We start from the raw sequence: 21,738 nt of genomic DNA, 5'->3' as shown, positions 1-21,738 counted from the left end.
CCATGCCCACTGGTTCGGCAGGCATGGAACCAACTGCTATTTCATAGCTACTTTGTTGCAGAGGAGCTCAGCCCTGTGGAAGAGGTGTGTAATGGAAAGGACTCTGGAAGCGGACAGATAAGGGTTCCAACCCTGCCTTGCTGTTCTCAGGTTCTGTGACCTTGGGATGTCCTATCACAACTCCTCTGTTGCCTCAGTTTCCTTTCCTGAAAAATGAAGATAATGCTTACTCCTTGAATCACATATAACTTGTGGAATGAACTCAAAATATTTTCCCATCACTTAGCACAGAGTTTGGTACATAACAGGCCTTGGTTCAATAATCATAATATTATTATTTTTGCAGTGCTTTCTGGCTGATGTCATGCTGGACAATAAATGCAGCATTGAACATTTCCTTTGCTAGGTCACTCTGTCTGCAGAGTTCATACCGTGATTCCATTTAGACAGAGTTCAAAAAACAAGCAAGGCTAGTGTACGGTGTTAAAAGTCAGGAAAGTCTTGTCGTTTGTGGAGGGGTCATGGAGCAGCCTTCTGGGTGCATTCCCTTTGACTTTGGATTTGTTCCCTTTGAATATATTCATGGAGTCTGATCCCATGTTCACCTGGAGCAGGGCTCAGTCCTCAAGCAGACAATGGGAAATTGCCAATTAGGGAGTAGTACTCACCTACTGGTTGGTTTGTCTCTGCTTCTAGCCTGCAAAACTGTATGTAACATGTTTTGAACTTCAAAACAAAACAGTAATCCACAGTGAGAAATACATTTTTATTGATTTCAGCACGTTTTATTGTTTCTGTTTTTGTTTTTTTAGTAGGCTCCATGCCTAGCATGGAGCCCAATGCAGGGCTTGACCTCATAACCCTGAGATCAAGACCTGAGGTGAGGGGCTCCTGGGTGGCTCAGCTGGTTAAGCGACTGCCTTTGGCTCAGGTCATGGTCCTGGAGTCCCGGGATCGAGTCCCGCGTTGGGCTCCCTGCTCAGCAGGGAGTCTGCTTCTCCCTCTGACCCTCCCCCCTCTCATGCTCTCTCTCAAATAAATAAATAACATCTTTTAAAAAAAAAAAAGACCTGAGGTGAGATCAAGAGTCAGACACTTGACTGCCTGAGCCACCCAGGCATCCCAGTACATATGTGTTTATAGAGGAAATAAAAATTTCAATGGTAATACTTATCTATTAACTGCAGTGTACCCAGATATTTTATATTCTAAACTCTTCTATTTCACTTTTTAAAAAATGTTGATTGCAATCCCCTGTATTGATTTTATTACCTACGAATAGACCACAACTTGCAGTTTGAAAGAGACTGTTGTCATCAGGTTCCTCAGACTGAAGATGAGGGAACTGAGGCATAGAGAAGGGAGAGGGAGTTGCTAGGGAAGGTGCCTTGTGGTACGGGACTGAAGCCACAAACCTGGACCCCGAACCTCTGGCTATTTCCACAAACTACTGCATGGAGGTGCATCCCAGGTGTGTGAAAGCAGCACTCCTAACATGATAGGCTGCAAGGGACATTTCTATTTCTTCTTCTCCTCCCCCTCCCCCTCCTCCCCCCTCCCCCTCCCCTCCTCCTCCCTCCTCCTCCCCCTCCTCCTCCACCTCTCCCTCCTCCTCTTCCTTCTTCCCCTTCTTCTTCTCCTTCTTCGTTTTTATTATTATGAAAAGGGTCCACAAAGCTCTTAGGTACAGCCTTTTCTGGAGCAGACTCATTGCTAAGAGGAGACATAGATCACCTTCTTCTGGAGCTCAGAGGCCTGCCTTCACCAGCTTCCAGGCAGTCTCAAGAACTGCACAAGCTGTGGTGTGAAGTGAGTGGTTCAAGATCTTGTCCTGCTTTCTGCAAACAGAAGGAGCAGTTTGTCAACCTGCCCCCAGGCTTGCCCCTGTTTGCAAAGCCAGGAAAAGGGTAAGAGGGATGTCAGACCTTACGGGGCATCTTTGTGGTGAGAGCCGGGAAGGCTGGTGAGATTCTCATGGGCTGTTCCATCGTGGATTTGTCTGTGGGTCCCACTTGCACCTCTGCGGGCACAGAATGCCTGGCTTTATTTTAGCAGGGGCTTCTCAATCCCTCCTTCAGGGCTTCCGGAGAATTTTGAACTTCGTGTCATTTCATTACTCTTTCCTCATTCTGCTTTGTTCTTATTTCTGGTCATACTGTGCTAGGAAAGACCTGCTCTGGATCTTGTTCATCGTGCTGTAGGACTTGGCCTAGTAAATGTGGGCTGAATCAAAGTGAGCTGTGCTTTTCCCCCAAAATTTGTTTCTCTTGAGCTGGATTTTGTCTTCTTTTTTTTAATTCAGGGAAGGACATGGACTATTTGGCCTTGTCTTCATGGCTGTGCTGAAGTCCCAGACATCTAATTGGCCATGTCTGATCAGCAGGTTTATGCCTAAAAATGCAGAGGCTGATGTTGCTGAAGTCCTATTTACAGGTTTCTGCTATGGCAGGAGCCTCTTGTGCCAATTGCTACCTATTCTTTGGCCTTGGCTGCTATCTGCTCTTTGGCTAAAATGCCTGAATTTCTGCCCAAGTGTGTGCGTGCACAAATCAGTCAGCTGGGAGGTGGGGCACTGCTGTTTTGCCCCCTTACTAACCCTCTCATCGTTAGCGATTGACATGTAATCACTTGTTCCTTTATTCTTAAATGCTTAATTGAGTGCCTTGACAGTGTTCCATTGCTGAAAATCTAGTGGCCCAAGTGAGATAGATAAGGTCCCTGATCTTATGGTGTTTATATTCCAGAGAAAGAAGGCTACATAATAAACATGTAAACATGTAAACAAAACATCTAAATAATTTTAGATAGCATATGAGTATTATAAAGAAGAGGAAAGAAAACGGATAATGAAATGGAATGATTTGGGCTGGTTCCCAGAAGGAGATAACATTGACCAGAGGCCTGACTTGCAAACAGGCAAGTCTGGCTCAGGTGAAAGGAGCCCTGGGGGGTGTGAGAGGTCAAAGGGGCTAGCCCAGTGCTGGAGAAGACTGTGGGGAGAAAGCCAAGTGGACCTTGCAAACCTCCTATATTCAGGGAGGTGCTTTTAGGCTCCAGGAAGGAACACGGGTTTTCTTTCAAATTCTGTGGGAATCTGTCACTTTAATAGCTTTCTGACCTTTCTTCCTGCAAGCTGCAGACTTCTGTCTCCACCTGCCTAAAACTTGTGGTCCTGAAGGCATCCTCAGAGCCCGCTGCTACTACCTTTCAGGGCAAGGCTTGCTTTTTCTTTTTCCACTCCCCCAGCATATAATAAAACTGTATTGTCTGTGCAAAAGCAATATGGTGACAAGACAGAAAGGAGAAGTGGTGACCTTCCCATCTACCCAGCATCGGTAGCAATACAGTTCTCATCTTTCACGGTCCAGTTCTTGCCAATATGCACACTTCTTGTGTATTTCGTAAGATGAGAATGACCTGTGGTATGAAGCAAAATACAAATCATTGACCAGTTAATACATTCCACTGCTTTCAGTCTTCCTTTCTCTAACCTATCTACCTCCTGAAACTGACATTGTTAACCATTGCAAGGAGCTGGTCATTGTGTGAATTGTTTTGAGCACGTTATCTCAAATAATCAACATAACAATGCTGTGAGGTAAGTGCTATTATTATTCTCTTTTTTACAGAGGAAAAACTGGAGGCTTACAAAGATTAAATAAATTGCCTAAGATTATGCAAATTGTCATCTCTAGCTACGCAGGCAGGCTTTAAACCTAAAAATCCCCAAGTTGCTGAGCTCTTGACTCTGATACCTTCTCCCTGTGGCTCTATTAATTACAAGGAGGCTTCACCAAACCAGGTTCTTTTAAAAGAAACTTCTGCCTAGTTGGGCTGAGAAATGGACTGTCATTAGGCTTCCCTCATATGTATCTCACATGCTTACTATAAATAATGCTGATCATTAACACGGTAAACAGCTTGGTAAACAGTTAAATGTTTGTCAGAGTCTTTCACGTATATGACCTCACTTGATGCCCATACAGTAACCGTGTGGCAAGGGCTCTCTCACAGTGCCCAGTTGACAGATGAAGAGGGAGGGAGGACAGGAAACTGAAGTTACCAGCCCAAGGTCATCTATGTCAGAGGCATCTTCAGCTGCCAGACTAGGAGGATGAGGGTGGGCGGGGAATGGCCAGTGGCTCATGTTATAGGTAGATATGAATTTCTTTTTTCCTTGTCAGTGAATCTTCCTGTGGCAGATATTACTGCCAGAGTGGAGGGGGGGGGATATATGTTCACAATTTGCTTCTGCATAAAGGGTTAATGCTATTGAGTTCCTCAAGACTTGCCACAGACTCTTTTGGAAATGATTTACCATTTCCTCTATCTCTAACTCCCAAAGAATCATATGAAGTAATGCAGGCATCTTATGTCCAAAGTAACCCAGTTGGGTGAGGGCAAAGGTGGGCTGCTTGATTCTTCTCAGTCCCAGTTTTTCTTTCTAGCACAAAACGTCAATGCTGCCGGCCCAAACTACTCTGTTGCCCATTTGAGTAATAGTTTATAGTTCACAAAGGGCTTTCAGATCTGTTATCCCAACCATCCCCAGAGACGTAGGCAGTATTACTGTCATTTGTACCCATTGTACAGGTGATGAAACTGAGTTCCAGAGAGTACAAGGCTAGTAAGTGGTGCTGTCAGGACTAGAGTTCAACTTTGTCCAAGATGAATCCAAGTTTTTTCCATGCTTTTTCCATTACATGTCTTTCTTTTTATATTAAAGAAAATAGATATGAAACATTCAGCTGCCCTAAAACTGTTTATTTACTGCAATCCTCCTGCCCCCATCTCCCCCCCTACGAATAATGCGCATTATAGATATGTTTTCTAGGCAGCATCTGAGCATCTGGCAAATGGTAGGATCTCTCCCCATGGCAGCTGGAAACCAGCAAGTGAAACATTTACCAACTTATTGACATAATAATGCCGGGTGTTTGTGTAGGTATCAGGCAAAATTGTAATTGTTTTCTAACATTCTGTTTTAAAAATGAAAATAAATGTGACAGTAAGCCCCAAATGGCTCTGTAGAATGTCAAGAATAATCAGTACTCCAGTAGGATAAGTTTATGGTTGTGGGAGGGAACCCTGGGGGGCTTCTGTCTGAACACAGGATGGGGCTGGGGCTTGCAGGATGGGAGGGAGTTCAGGAGGCCTTTGAGGAGAACTGAAGGAGGGGGCTGGGCCAGGGGTGAGGGGGAAAGGGAGCTGGGAGGTGGAAAGATCACTAACTTGGGTGATGATCTCATGCCAGTCACAGGACCCTTGTTGGTGATACCTGGGGGCAGCAGCACATCAGTGTGTTAGCCACTTGTAAATGAGCTAGACTTCTAAGGGGCCAGCTATAAACTAGCAAAGCAGAGATGGGACCAGAGATATGCAGATCTGAAAAGGGATGGACATCTGACCAGAACAAGGCTATCTGGAGTTTTAACATATCTAAAGAAGGATTGTGTCATTCTAAAGGGGACTAGGTCATTCCCGGAATCTTGGAAAACAGAACTGCAGAGGTTGATGGGTTCTTGGTAGCAGACCTGGGAGATTTTTCCCTATTACAGGTGAGGAGAGATAGGGATGCTCTGGGATGTGTTAGCTCAAACCAGCTAACCTTTCAGGTCGCATGACTATACCTTCGACCGTCCCAGATTCTACTGTACCTTTCCATGGGCAGGTCTGTTGATAAAGAAGGCTTGTGCTGGTTATGCCTGGGGGTGAAGGTGAGGGTGGGTGGTGGGGTGGCTGCAGAGATCAGGAACCTATGGGAGCATTCGGGGTTGGGGATGAAGTGTTGGGGGGTGGTGGAGTGGTCAGTGGCGGGGGGGGGAATGGGCACTCAGACCAAGCACTGGGATTGGCCAACAAAAGGCCACTGTGACCTTGGGGAGACTATTTCAGTGGCAGAATGGGCCTGGTGCCAGCGTGGGCTCTGCAGGTCCACAGAAGAGGCTTGAGCCTGGTGCAGTGAAAGCTAAGGCAATAGCTGGAGGGGAGTCGGGGAGAGTGTTGTCTTGCGGTGTGAGAGATGGGAGCGTGATTGAATGCTCATGGGGTGGCTGGTGCAAAAGATGGGATTACTGTGGGGAGAGGGGCCTGGGGACAGAGTGGGCCCCTGGGGCTCAGGCGGGAGAAGAGAGGCAGGACTGGAGTGTGGTGGGAACCTGAGCATGCAGGACCCAAGTCTCCTTGCTGGGGCTGAGTGAGCCAGTTTGGGGTGGGCGCAGCTCATATTTGAGGAGGAGGTGGAGGTTTGGAACCCACTACTGAGAGGAAAGGCGGGGCGTCCTCAGCAGGGGTTGAGGAAAAGTCTTCCCGAATCAAAGTTTCAGACCCAGCAGGACCCACCAAGCCCAGCAACACAGCTGTGAGGGCCAGTCAGGGTAAGGATGCAGTCTCTCTCTGCCCTCAGTGATGCAACTATGAGTAAGAGTCACCAAATCCTGTCTGCCATGTAAAAATGAAAGTGATGTTAGAAACAGAGCCATTATGAAATCTAAACACATCTTTCTTTTCCCATTTATCACCTAGCACACGACTTTGCCAGCCCTGTGTCTTTTCCGTAAGGGGGCAACTCATGGAGGGTCCAAGGCCCCTCTTCAGCTTGCCAGCTGGGACTTCATGTCTACACACCCATTTGGGGAGCAAAGGGAAGCAGAGTGAGCATGTGAAGCTCCAGTCCCAGGCAGTGGGGAACCTGGAAAGATCACTTTTCTAAGAACTCCAGTCTTGGAAGCGGCAGCTGGTGGGTGCTTCTTTAAGCAAACCCAGTAGGTACAGATGAGTTACTCTGGGATCTGCTTTCCTCTTCACTTTGGTTAATAATGACCAGCAGGGTTCCTCTAGATACCAAGGTTCCTAGTGCATTCCAAGTAAGATTGTACTGTCCGCCAAGACAATTCCAGGAACACCTCCTGGGCAGGATGAACATAGACCATGCGAACGAGCCACTTCCTTGGGAGGCAGCGTACGATTAGGGTGGGGTTCTTATACCTGGAGGTGTGTGGGAAGGCGTTTTTCTGAATTGAGATCTTCCTTTTCTAGTAGGCAGGATTTTGCACCTCCCATCCCCAGGACTTGCTCTGGGTATGGGTGGAAGGAGAGCAGGTGCCCAGATAGTCCCAGTTTATGGAAAGAGATGAGCATGGTCCAGGAATGCAGTCTCTTGGGGACAGCAAACCAGAAATAGCAGTGGGATGGCAAGGCTATTTTCTGGTGAGAGTACATGGTACATGTTCTCTAGACTGGCCTTGTGGTATGCATGGTGGTGACATGTGGAAAATCACATAGCATAGACTTGGCGACTGGCCCTCAAGGCCCAGCAGAGTGGTGGAGAGGGAAGGCCCAGGAGGCCCAGATGCTAGTCCTACCACGTCTCACAGTGTGACCTTAGGCCATTGTTACTCTCTGAGCTTTAGTTTCTCCATCTGAGCTGGGTCATGATGATTCCCATATCGTAGAGCTGTTCTGAGGATCTGCGGTGGTAATGTAATTTGAAGTTCTGTGAAAATGTTGGCACCCGTTACAAACATAAATTCTCATAAGCAGAGGCTTCGGATAGGTAGAAACTTGCAAGAATCGAAGTGTGGACCACGTTCATTTTACTCTGCAGACTTCTGATGTTGCCCAGTGTGTGAGAGGCTCCACGCTAGGCACTTGGGATACAAAAACAGTAAGATGTAAATCTCTGGTCTGGAAAATGCCCAGTATAGTGAGGGAGGTGGGAAGCAGTGATTTAAGTGAAATGCAGTAAGTGCTGTGTGGGCAAGAGGAAGGTGTGCTCTAGTTTTGGGGTGGGATCCCATGTGAACTGAGCTGACTTTTGAGAGGGTGGACTGCAGGCTGAGGAGGGAAGAGAGGCTTTCAAGGCAGAGGGAACAGCGTAGGGGCGTTCAATGGCAGTCTATTCGGAGACCTTGCAAGAAAACCTGTGGCCTACATCCCCACATGGCCTGAAGTGTGACAGGGAGCTGTGAGTCTGTCTGCTTCTCTTCTACTCTTGAAAGGCCTCCCCAAGGTGGTGATTAAGAGGAGACAGGGAGATGAGGAATTTGAGGTGTTGAAAGAGAGACCAGGAGCCTGGGTAGGATGGGAGTGGGTCTATGTACATGTCAGATCCCAAACCCAATTGCTTAAGGCCGGACACATGAATGAGAGAAGAGGAGGTTCAGCTATACCTGTTGTGAGTGCACATTTAGCTAAGGGTTAGTCCTACACACACAAAAAGTAGTACTTTTGCTTGAATCCAAACACCGTTGCTAGTTGGTGTGGGTGCTTCCTTCCTTATACCCTCTTAGGATCAGCATTCAGTTCACATCAGCCAGCATAATGGCCCAGCTCCTTCTGGTTCATCTATTCCAAAATATTCCTGACCTCTGTATATGTACACCCTCTATTTCTACCCTAAATATTTGGAATATGCACAAATAATTATTTTTCATGGTTAAAACACCATCTCATTAGGTGGCACCAGGCTGAGGGTGTGAGGAGGTCACAGTTGTGCAGTGAAAAAGGCATAGTGCACGTTCTTTGGAACCAGGTGGGCTTCGGCCGTCCAGGTGCCATCACCAGAGATGATTGTATCATTTGATCTCCTTGGGCTGAGTCTCCTTATCTGGAAGGCAGAAGTACTACAACTTACTCTACAGGCTTTCATTTATTTATTTATTTTAAAGATTTTTATTCATTTATTTGACAGAGAGAGAGCACAAGAAGGGGGAGCTGCAGGCAGAGGGAGAGGGAGAAGCAGGCTCCCCGCTGAGCAGGGAGCCCAACACGGCTTGATCCCAGGATCATGATCTGAGCCAGAGGCAGATGCTTAACCGACTGAGCCCCCAGGTGTCACCTCTACAGGCTTTTAGAGTTAAATGACACAACAGATGTGGAAAATCACTTGGTACACTTGAAGGGAGGAGGCATTTGTGATTGAATGAGGAGTTCAGTGCTTTATGCAATATATGTATTCACATATATCATAAATCATATACATGTACGTCCTCCCCTCTATAGTATGCCTCCTCCTACTTTGTGGCTCCAGAATGAAGAAGCTGTCTGAGGAATCAGCAAGGTGAAAAAAGGGTCATATTTAAATGAACTTTTACAAATCTCATGTCCTGAATACATGACCAAGTTATAGAGGTAGTATCAAATTTTCAAAAATATCCATGGAAGTACAGCATGGTGACGAAGAACATGGACTGTAGCAACAGGCAGACTAGAGTCCAAACCCCAACACTTCCTAGTGGGGCTTAAGCTGCTCTGAGCCTCCACTTCTTGATGTGAAATGAGTATAATAATACAGGCTTCCTGGATTTCTAATACATGCTGTTTTGCACCGTGCTTTGTACAGGCGTGGTGCTGGTAAGACTGCCATGCACATGAGCTACTCATCATCATCATCTTTTTTTTTTTTTTTGAGAGATTTTATTTATTTATTTGACAGAGAGAGACATAGCGAGAGCAGAAACACAAGCAGGGGGAGTGGGAGCGGGAGAAGCAGGCTTCCCGCAGAGCAGGGAGCCCGATGCGGGACTCGATCCCAGGACCCTGGGATCATGACCCGAGCCGAAGGCAGACGCTTAACGACTGAGCCTCCCAGGCGCCCCATCATCATCATCTTTTTGGGGAAGATTTTTATTGTCTCAAGTTTTCTGTTAACTGAAGTTTCTTTGATGACCATGAATGATACTTGCCTTCGTTTACTCAACAAATATTTATGGAGTTCCTATCCTATGTCTGGCACTGTGCTAAGCTCTGTAAAGTTTTGAATGAGAGAGTGTTTGTAGGAGATCATACCTCTAATGGGAATAAAGCACTTAGTCTGTTCTCATAGCCCTCTGTCAAACACAGATGCTCAAAATCAGCAATTTCTAATCTATTAAATTCAGAAGGCAAATGTGATTGCATTTGAAGAAAAGAGTTGGGTACTGGTATCTTCTTTGTCACTAAATTATTATGCTCTGCTTTTTTTTTTTCCTCCCAAAGAGATTTGAGGTGGCATAAAATAAAACTGTCAAAATAAGGAAGACAGGCCAAGAGCCAAGAATTATGAGTTAGTTGATCCAGATACATAGTTTAAGAATATCTACGCAATAATGCACAAAAGTTAGAATTGAGCTTCTTAGCAATCAAGGGGGAAATGGAATATGATGAATTACAGTTCATATTGGACAGTAAATAAAAGTGACCCAGTGCATCAATAGTCACTTTCTTTTTCTTTCAATGGTAAACTCTAAGTGAGGTTATGAGAGAAAACTTTAAGGTACATTGAAATGAAAAGTACCTCCAAAATAGAACTGTTACCGAAGAAATAGGAGTGTTCTTCATGTGATCATCTCCTACACCAAACAATGACAGGTGTGGGTGCATTTAAATGATGAAATAAAGCATCACAGTCAAATTCTGAGGCTTTCTGGTGCTCTGGATTATACAGAAACAGCTTGAAGAGACTCCAGGGAAATGAAGTGTTTGCACTGTCTTAGATTGTTTTCTTTCAAGTATTCATCATCTCAACTGGGCTTTTGGCAATGGATGGCAAGCAGAAAATGGCACCCCTGATTATAGATCAGGTATCTTAATGCTGCTGAAATACGCAAAAACATGGTAGCAGAAAAACACTAAGAAAGAAACAAAAATCAGACGAGCAACTAATCTGTTGATTGACGAAGCTTCCTCTTCCCAACTGCATGACTTTTATGGTGTTTGATAGCAGCCAGAAAACTGAAAGACTTTCATACTGCCTATGTTTATTATGATTAATTTTGGTTCATTATGTATAATGAATCATTACTGAGGCTTTGTTCTGATCCTAAAGGATAGTTCTTCAAAATATCAAGTTGAAGCTGTAGGCACGTATTCTCCCAGAAACGCTGACTTGTACTTGGAGATCAGAGGACGGAAGCGTTCTGTGTATTATGCAGACTTGTGTGTGATGCTACAGCCCAGATTTTACTGATTCCAACAGGACTTTCATGGACTTGCCACACTCCAGGAATGATTGAGTTAGTTAGGGAAGCCTGGAAAGTATTCTAAAAGATGACAGTAAACGGTTCCTGAGAACCTTCTGCATGATCAACAGTGGTTTTCTGTAGTGAAATAATGCTTCTTTTATCCACAAATATTCATTAAGCAAGCGTTACAGCACATCTAGCATCAACTATGTGCCAGGCCCAGGGTAGGGAGTGGTTGTGGTACTGGATGCAAAGTCAGTCTAGTGGGAGATGCAGGGAGATAAACAAGTAGCCTTGTGCCAGATGACACAGTGCAAGGCCGCAGCTAAGGGTTCCTGGAATCCAGAGGGAGAAGCTCGAGGAGGTGTCCCAAGAAGGGAAGGGAGGAAGGGCATTCCAAGCCAGAGGAATAGCCGGCACCAAAGTGCTGCAACGTGAAATAGTATGACGCAAATAGGAAACAATAAAGAGTCCATGTGGTGTGAGCAGAGGGACCCGTAGTAGAAAATGAGGCTGGAGCCTCGATCTATAAGTGTATGGGTTTCATGGGAGCTGTTGCTGCTGTTCCATGGTGAAGGTGGCCCTTAGGACTCTAGTGCAGATGGGAAGTTGGTAATATTTCCACTTATACCAGGGTCCCTCTTTCTAGGGTTGATATCATCCTCTTGTATTCAGACTCTTGGCCAATGTCTTTTCTTGGCTATTGGCCAAAGAACTTAAGTTCTTTGTATCCAGGAAGGTTTAGCGTACCTTGAAAACCAAATGAGGGGTCCAAACCCTTTTGGACCCTAATTGTCCTTTTGGAAGCCATTGGAGACAACCGTAGGAGTGTCATGAGTAGAACTGTGTTTTAGAGTCATCGGTCAGAGCATAGAGTGGGTGAGGAGAGACTAAAGCCAAGTAGCCATTTGGGATAACACTCCCATGTGTAGTATGGGGATGACAGCATGAGTGGAACAGTGGTCAGGAGGAAGGAGTGAATAGGAAAGGCTACTCATGGGTTACGGGGAATGAAAGAAATGGTAGCTTCGAAGGCGACAGTCATTTCTGGCCTGAACAAAGGTGCGGTTGGCGGTCCAGTTCTCTGAGAGTCGTGGCATGTGCAGAACGAGGATTTTGGGGAACATGATCAATTTTTTGAAACTGTTCATTTTGTGGTGCTCAAAGTACATTGTCCAATGGTGGTTGGATGTAAAGGGTTGGAACTCAGGAGAGAACTATGGGCTGAAGACAATGATTGGGGAATGTCTCGTCAGAAGATGGCCATGGGAGGACATGAGGTCTTCGGGAGTGCAGAGTCCGAGAAGAGGGCCTGGGACAAAGTCCTGGGGGAACAGGGACACTTTTCTGCTGGCCAAAGGAGATCCTTAAATGGCAGCTCCTCTTACTGTGTTGATAGTAAGGGCCTGAACTCTCTGTGCCTCAGTTTTTTTTAATCTGTAAACTAGAGATAATTGTGATACAGGATTCTCCCCTATCTAAAAGTACAGCAGTCCTATGAAACCTCCTGTAAGCCAAAATGCATAGAGCAAAGAAGCCAAGACCATTTCATAACAGTAAAAATCCTCGTTGGGTTTCTTTCTTTTAGGGAAAACGGGTATTAACGTAGGTCTTTCATAGACGTGAAGTAGTGTAAAGTGAACTGTCAGACAGCAGGGACTCCTGGAACTACCCAGGTGTCATGTAGGGGATGAAATGAGTTAACACATACGAACTGCGTACCAGGGTGTTTGCATGCAGTAAGATATCAGTATGTTAGGAACTGTTTTTCTCATATGGCTGTGGGAGCCACACCTGGGAAAACACGGAGGGTGATAGGTCTGAGGGTGAACAGAAGACTGGATTTTTTTTTTTATTATTATGTTATGTTAGTCACCATACAGTACATCATTAGTTTTTTATGTAGTGATCCATGATTCATTGTTTCCATATAACACCCAGTGCTCCATGCAGTACGTGCCCTCCTTAATACCCATCACTGGGCTAATCCATCTCCCCACCCCCCTCCCCTCTAAAACCCTCAGTTTGTTTCTCAGAGTCCATAGTCTCTCACGGTTCATCTCTCCCTCCAATATTCCCCCCCTTCATTTTTCCCTTCCTTCTCCTAATGTCCTCCAAGCTATTCCTGATGTTCCACAAATAAGTGAAACCATATGATAATTGACTTTCTTTGCTTGACTTATTTGACTTAGCATAATCTCCTCCAGTCCTATCCATGTTGATGTAAAAGTTGGGTATTCATCCCTTCTGATGGCTGAGTAGTATTCCATTGTATATATGGACCACATCTTCTTTATCCGTTCATCCATTGAAGGGCATCTTGGCTCTTTCCACAGTTTGGCTATTGAGGACATTGCGGCTATGAGCATTGGGGTGCATATGGCCCTTCTTTTCACTACATCTGTGTTTTTGGGGTAAATACCCAGGAGTGCAATTGCTGGGTCATAGGGTAGCTCTTTTTTTTTTTTTTTTTTTTTAAGATTTTATTTATTTGACAGACAGAGAGAGAGATAGCGAGAGAGGGAACACAAGCAGGGGGAGCGGGAGAGGGAGAAGCAGGCTTCCCGCCAAGCAGGGTGCCCAATGCGGGGCTCAATCCCAGGGCCCTGGGATCATGACCTGAGCTGAAGGTAGATGCTTAATGACTGAGCCACCCAGGTGCCCCGGGTAGCTCTATTTTTAATTTTTTGAGGCACCTCCACACTGTTTTCCAAAGTGGCTGTACCAACTTGCATTCCCACCAACAGTGTAGGAGGGTTCCCCTTTCTCCACAACCTCTCCAACATTTGTTGTTTCTTGCCTTGTCAATTTTGGCCATTCTAACTGGTGTAAGGTGGTATCTCAGTGTGGTTTTGATTTGAATTTCCCTGATGGCTAATGATGATGAACATTTTTCATGTGTCTGTTAGCCATTTGTATGTCTTCTTTGGAGGAGTGTCTGTTCATTTCTTCTGCCCATTTTTTGACCTGATTATTTGTTTTTTGGGTGTTGAGTTTGAGAAGTTCTTTATAGATCTTGGATACTAGCTCTTGTTTTTTTAAAGATTATTTATTTATTTATTCATGAGAGACAGAGAGAGAGAGAGAGGCAGAGGGAGAAGCAGGCTCCCAAGGAGCAGGGAGCCCGATGCAGGACTCGATCCCAGGACCCTGGGATCATGACCTGAGCCGAAGGCAGATGCTTAACCATCTGAGCCACTCAGGCACCCTTGGATACTAGCTCTTTATCTGTAGTGAGAAGACTGGATTTTGAAACTCACCTCTATAGGCTGTGAGACCTGGAACCAACTTACTCTCCTCCTCTGGAGGCTCCCAAGCCTTGGCAAATGGAGATAGTACCCAGAATACTTGTCTTTACCTGGGCTGACATTGGAATTAACCGTGGCCTGGAACCACTCCATCCCTGAGATTCTTAAGTACGTGTTCTGGGATCTGACCAAGGCGTCAGGATTTCAAATAAGTCTCCAGGTGATTCTGTAGTGCTGATAAAGGAGGAACCTCCTCAGAAGGATCCTGTGGAGATCAAAATGGAAAGGATGTGTGGAAGGGCTTGGTCAATGCTGAGATACTTCTGAAACCTTCTCTTTGTTTTCTTCTGAATTCTCTCTCTCTTTAACTTTAAAGGAAAAGTATGTCTTGTACTTAAAAAAGAAAATCCCATTCAGTGCAGGCCATTATAGAAAGCAGATTCTTGCGGATGCTCTATCTTTGACTGTGAAGCACACCCAGCCCCACCCTAATAATTCTGGGCTCAGCAGCATTGGTTTGGTCTCTGGAGGCTCTCTCCAGCCCTCTGGCAGCTCTGGAAGGCACAGATTTGACAAGCACTGAATAGCCTCTATGTGGGGAAGACTGCAGGGATTGAAGTGGTGGAGGACAGGTTCCCAAGGAGCAGTGCAACGTGGGACTTGCCTGTCAGAACACTTCGGGATTCAAGAAAGCCCTCGAAAGGGGAGCCTGCTGAAGACTCCTGGGGGGGCATGCTGGTTGAGGACCTGGTGCTCTGTGTCCAGAATTGCATGTAAAAACTCTGGAAACTAGGAGAGAATTTCCACCTTGATTTAACAGTGGCTTGTGCACCTGTCCATCATCTCCCATCTACTTCATTGTTGGCTTATCACAGGAATCACTGTGGTTTTTGTCCGCTCCCATACGCTGAGAGGTCCAATTTCTATATCTAGACCTACTCAGTGGGCTTCCGGCACATGCGGTCTGTCATTCGGTCAATAGACATTCATGGCAGGCATTATCCTCAGGGATACACCTGGAACGTCAGATTCTGATCTACTGAGGGCTTTGTGCTAATGGTTACTCGTCCACAAGCAGGCTTTACATTTGCTAGTGAGATTCCTGATGTTCTTTTTTTTTCTTTAAATTTTTTTTAAAATTTTATTTATTTGTTCATGAGAGACAGAGAGAGAGAGGCAGAGGGAGAAGCAGGCTCCCCAAGGGGCAGGGAGCCCGATGCGGGACTCGATCCCAGGACCCCGGGATCATGACCTGAGCTGAAGGCAGATGCTTAACCATCTGAGCCAACCCGGGCGCCCAAATTTTTTATTGTTATGTTAATCACCATACGTTACATCATTAGTTTTTGATGTAGTGTTCCATGATTCGTTGTTTGTGCATAACACCCAGTGCTCCACGCAGAATGTGCCCTCTTTAATACCCACCACCAGGCTAACCCATCCCCCCACCGCCCTCCCCTCTAGAACCCTCAGTTTGTTTTTCAGAGTCCATCGTCTCTCATGGTTCATCTCTGATGTTCTTTTAATACCAAGTTCCACAGTCCCAAACTCACCAGTTAGATTTCTGCCCTTTCTCACCACCTTGAGACTGGGTCCCCAAATTCCTTTGGCTCAAGTTCATGCAAGCCATACCATCCATCCAACTATCCGTTCATGAAGCCACTCATCTCTCTGATTCCCCCTCTATCCACCTCACTCACCTATCCTTAATTCATCCATCCATCCATCCATCCATCCACCATCCACCTATCCAAACATCCACTTACTTTACTCTACAACAAAGTTCAAGTTTCTAGCCTCCAGAAAGGTTGTTTGGTATTTCAGTTATCCCACGGAGACAAAATATACTCACCATATACTAATTTTATTAGTATACATTTTATTATTATTACTAGATTAATTGAATTATAAATTCCAAAACATTAGGGTCTTTCTCTGTGTATGGTATTGTGCTAGTTACTACTAAAGATGCAGTGAGGAACCTGAATTGAATCTTGAAGATCGAGTGAGCATATTCCAGGGAAAGAAAGTGGGTTGAGGAGGAGGGAAAAGCCTTGCAGGCACAGGGAAGAGCTAGTGCAAAGTTTTGCAGGTGAGAGAGGCAGTGCACCTTATGGGGAATTGCAGGTAGCCTCTAATGCCAGGGTAGAAGGGTAGGAGGCACAGAGCCTCCAGCAGTGAGACTGGAAAGGTAAGCACGGGCTGGGTGATGAAGGGTCTCAGATGTCATGTTAAAAATGTCTTCTTGCGGTTGCACCTGACATTGATTTGACTGTTCTGTTTAAAACCAGAGCAGAGCCACCACTCATTGACTTGGTGAGCCAGGTCTCCTGATCCCAGGGCCACCGCTCTCTGTCCACTGCCCTGTGGGCCACCCCTTCTCCTCTGACTCATTCTTCTCCCCATATCTAATCTTTTTCATTTGTCAGCTTTTAATACAGGTCTGCAAACCCTGTCAGAGCTCAATAAATGTTTGTTGAATGAATCACCAATTCCTGATGAAGGTATGTGTATTTGTATGTGAAAGACCTCTTGAATCTCCTTCTCCATTTTAGGCCTACTTGGAGTTGTGTTGGTAGAAAGGGACTGGATTAGTATTAAAAAAATCAGGTGGCAGGCCCTGGCTCTCTCACTCAGCCTCACTGACCAGCCGTGCCTCTGGCCTCTGCTATCACATCAATGAGATGCTATCGGTAGATCTGACTTGCCCGGTGCTTTCAGGGTAGTTGTGAGCTGTGACTAAGTCCATGCCTATGAGAAGTCCTTACCAACTGTTGAGTGCTGCATATTCGGAAGGTAGTGTCCCTGCTTCTCCCATAGTTTAGGGAATTGTCGTATTGTATCTAGATAATGGAATATTGATATAGTCACTGATAATGACTATATCAGTCATGGTGGTAGCAGAACACAGATTGTACACGTGGGCGTTATTTAATAAAGTGACTTTTACAAAGTGTTGGGGAAAACAAAAAGCATTAGGGCAGTACTCTGAGACTAGTAATAGTGGGCATCTTGCCCACTCCCCTGGGACCTGAATGGTCAAGGGGAGAGAGGCAGAGGATCAATATATCAACCTCTCTCCCCATGTCCTCCCATCTCCTGCCAGTGCCTCGCGTACGCTGAACCTGACCAGAAGTCAGGGTCAAGATTATCACTGGTGTAGGGGCGCCTGGGTGGCTCAGTTGGTTAAGCAACTGCCTTTGGCTCAGGTCATGATCCTGGAGTCCCGGGATCGAGTCCCGCATCGGGCTCCCTGCTCAGCAGGGAGTCTGCTTCTCCCTCTGACCCTCTTCCCTCTCGTGCTCTCTATCTCTCATTCTCTCCCAAATAAATAAATAAAATCTTAAAAAAAAAAAAAAAAGATTATCACTGATGTAGTCCGTAAAGGTCAGCCTCCTGGGGCAGAGAGCAGAGTGAAGAAGTGTGCAGTGTGAGTCTGCGGGTCAGGTGTTCAGCACCACTGCCCTATTTACCTTTGTTGTCTCTCCTCTCCAAAGCTGTTCTTACTGCTCTAAAGGCCCTTGTAGCCCCCTTCCCCTTATCTGGATCACTTCTATTTGTCATCCAGCCTTTATTCGGGGCTCATCTCCCCCATTAATCCTTCCTAGAGCCCCCTTCTGTCTTGATACTGGTTGTACTGTGGAGATTGTTCTCTGGAGATTGGAACTCTGTTTTCTTTCTCTCCCTTACCACCCCCACCCCCACCCCACCCCACCCCACCCCACCCAACCCCACCCCCACCTGACTCTCTCCAACCCTCACCCAGTGCCTAGCACAGGACCCGTGGGGAGCAAACTAGGAGGTGTTTGTTGCCCTGAGCTGAGTCTTGTGATCTCTAAGCACAGTTCTTGATGGGTTTCTCCTCTCTTACAAAACCTTGGGTGGCTCCCCATTGTCCGTGAATCAGAGATATTCCATACCCCTTTCTTTGCTGTCTGACAACCTCCTCCATCTGCCCTCACTCTTACCTGATTTCCAGCACCTATGCTGGCCAGCCTGCTGAGTTTGGGCATTTCCATCTTCCATTGCCATACCTTGGATTGTTAAATGGTTCATTTCTACTCAGTTTGTTTTTAGAAGTGTATTTCTTGTGATACGGATTGCTTGAGTAACTCTGGCAGCCTCAACAAAATTATGGGAGAATCAGAATGTATAATGCAACAATACTTACACACACATATTCCTCTCTGTCCAAACACACTTACCGGCTCTGGGCTTCTTAAGTGCATGGAGTGCTAGAAAGGGCAGGAGAGGTCTGTGGATCCACTGGTTTCTTCTTTCACTGACTGTGACCTTGAATGAGAACCTTTGTTTTCCACCTTTTTAAGAAAAAGGGCATACCGCTTCTTTCTTTCTTTCTTTTTTTATTGTTATGTTAATCACCATACATCATTAGTTCTTGATGTCGTGTTCCATGATTCATTGTTTGTGCATAACACCCAGTGCTCCACGCAGAATGTGCCCTCTTTAATACCCATCACCAGACTAACCCATCCCCCCACCCTCCTCCCCTCTAGAACCCGCAGTTTGTTTTTCAGAGTCCATCGTCTCTCATGGTTCGTCTCCCCCTCCGACTTACTCCCCTTCATTCTTCCCCTCCTGCTATCTTCTTCTTTTTCTTTTTTCTTAAAATATGTTGCATTATTTGTTTCAGAAGTACAGATCTGTGATTCAATAGTCTTGCACAATTCACAGCGCTCACCATAGCACATACCCTCCCCAATGTCTATCACCCAGCCACCCCATCCCTCCCACCCCCCACCACTCCAGCAACCCTCAGTTTGTTTCCTGAGATTAAGAATTCCTCATATCAGGGAGGTCATATGATACATGTCTTTCTCTGATTGACTTATTTCACTCAGCATAACACCCTCCAGTTCCATCCACGTCGTTGCAAATGGCAAGATCGCATTCCTTTTGATGGCTGCATAATATTCCATTGTGTATATATACCACTGCTTCTTTATCCATTCATCTGTCGATGGACATCTTGGCTCTTTCCACAGTTTGGCTATTGTGGACATTGCTGCTATAAACATTGGGGTGCACGCACCCCTTCGGATCCCTAATTTGTATCTTTGTGGTAAATACCCAGTAGTGCAATTGCTGGATCGTAGGGTAGCTCTATTTTCAACTGTTTGAGGACCCTCCATACTGTTTTCCAGAGGGGTTGCACCAGCTTGCATTCCCACCAACAGTGTAGGAGGGTTCCCCTTTCTCTGCATCCCCGCCAACATCTGTCGTTTCCTGAGTTGTTAATTTTAGCCATTCTGACTGGTGTGAGGTGGTATCTCATTGAGGTTTTGATTTGGATTTCCCTGATGTCGAGCGATGTTGAGCACTTTTTCATGGGTCTGTTGGCCACCTGGATGTCTTCTTTGGAAAAATGTCTGTTCATGTCTTCTGCCCATTTCTTGATTGGATTATTTGTTCTTTGGGTGTTGAGTTTGGTAAGTTCTTTATAGATTTTGGATACTAGCCCTTTATCTGATATGTCATTTGCAAATATGTTCTCCCATTCTGTCGGTTGTCTTTTGGTTTTGTGGACTGTTTCTTTTGCTGTGCAAAAGCTTTTTATCTTGATGAAATCCCAATAGTTCATTTTTGCCCTTGCTTCCCTTGCCTTTGGCAATGTTTCTAGGAAGAAGTTGCTGTGGCTGAGGTCGACGAGGTTGCTACCTGTGTTCTCCTTTAGGATTTGGATGGACTCCTGTCTCACATTTAGGTCTTTCAACCATTTGGAGTCTATTTTTGTGTGTGGTGTAAGGAAATGGTCCAGTTTCATTCTTCTGCATGTGGCTGTCCAATTTTCCCCACACCATTTGTTGAAGAGACTGTCTTTTTGCCATTGGACATTCTTTCCTGCTTTGTTGAAGATGAGTTGACCATAGAGTTGAGGGTCCATTTCTGGGCTCTCTATTCTGTTCCATTGACCTATGTGTCTGTTTTTGTGCCAGTACCATACTGTCTTGATGATGACAGCTTTGTAATAGAGCTGGACGTCCGGAATTGTGATGCCGCCAGCTCTGCTTCTCTTTTTCAATATTCTTCTGGCTACTTGGGGTCTCTTCTAGTTCCATACAAATTTTAGGATTATTTGTTCCATTTCTTTGAAAAAGGTGGATGATATTTTGATGGGGATTGCATTGAATGTGTAGATTGCTCTAGGTAGCATTGACATCTTCACAATGTTTGTTCTTCCAATCCATGACCATGGAACGTTTTTCCATTTCTTTGTGTCTTCTTCAATTTCTTTCATGAGTATTTTATAGTTTTCTGAGTACAGATCCTTTGCCTCTTTGGTTAAATTTATTCCTAGGTATCTTACGGTTTTGAGTGCAATTGTAAATGGGATCGACTCCTTAATTTCTCTCTCTTCTGTCTTGTTGTTGGTGTATAGGAATGCCACTGATTTCTGTGTATTGATTTTATATCCTGCTACTTTACTGAACTCTGGTATGAGTTCTAGAGGTTTTGGGGTGGAGTCTTTTGGGTTTTCCACATACAGTATCATATCATCTGCAAAGAGTGAGAGTTTGACTTCCTCTTTGCCGATTTGGATGCCTTTGATTTCTTTTTGTTGTCTGATTGCTGTGGCTAGGACTTCTAATACTATGTTGAATAGCAGTGGTGATAGTGGACATCCCTGCCACGTTCCCGACCTTAGGGGAAAAGCTCTCAGCTTTTCCCCACTGAGAATGATATTCGCTGTAGGTTTTTCATAGATGGCTTTTATGATGTTGAGGTATGTACCCTCTATCCCTATATTCTGAAGAGTTTTGATCAAGAAAGGTTGCTGTACTTTGTCAAATGCTTTTTCTGCATCTATTGAGAGGATCATATGATTCTTGTTCTTTCTTTTGTTAATGTATTGTATCATGTTGATTGATTTGCGGATGTTGAACCAGCCTTGCAGCCCAGGGATAAATCCCACTTGGTCATGGTGAAGAATCCTTTTAATGTACTGTTGGATCCTATTGGCTAGTATTTTGGTGAGAATTTTTGCATCCATGTTCATCAAGGATATTGGTCTGTAATTCTCCGTTTTGATGGGGTCTTTGTCTGGTTTTGGGATCAAGGTAATGCTGGCCTCATAAGATGAGTTTGGAAGTTTTCCTTCCATTTCTATTTTTTGGAACAGTTTCAGGAGAATAGGTATTAATTCTTCTTGAAATGTCTGGTAGAATTCCCCCGGGAAGCCATCTGGCCCTGGGCTTTTGTTTGTTGGGAGATTTTTGATGACTGCTTCAATTTCCTTGGTGGTTATAGGTCTGTTCAGGTTTTCTGTTTCCTCCTGGTTCAATTTTGGTAGTTGATACATCTCTAGGAATGCACCCATTTCTTCCAGGTTATCTAATTTGCTGGCATAGAGTTGCTCATAATATGTTCTCACAATTGTTTGTATTTCTTTGGTGTTGGTTGTGATCTCTCCTCTTTCATTCATGATTTTGTTGATTTGGGTCATTTCTCTTTTCTTTTCGATAAGTCTGGCCAGGGGTTTATCAATCTTGTTAATTCTTTCAAAGAACCAGCTCCTAGTTTCGTTG

Source organism: Zalophus californianus, chromosome 13, assembly GCF_009762305.2.
Source record: "Zalophus californianus isolate mZalCal1 chromosome 13, mZalCal1.pri.v2, whole genome shotgun sequence".
NCBI classification, from domain to species: domain Eukaryota; kingdom Metazoa; phylum Chordata; class Mammalia; order Carnivora; family Otariidae; genus Zalophus; species Zalophus californianus.
This window is presented reverse-complemented; position numbering follows the sequence as displayed.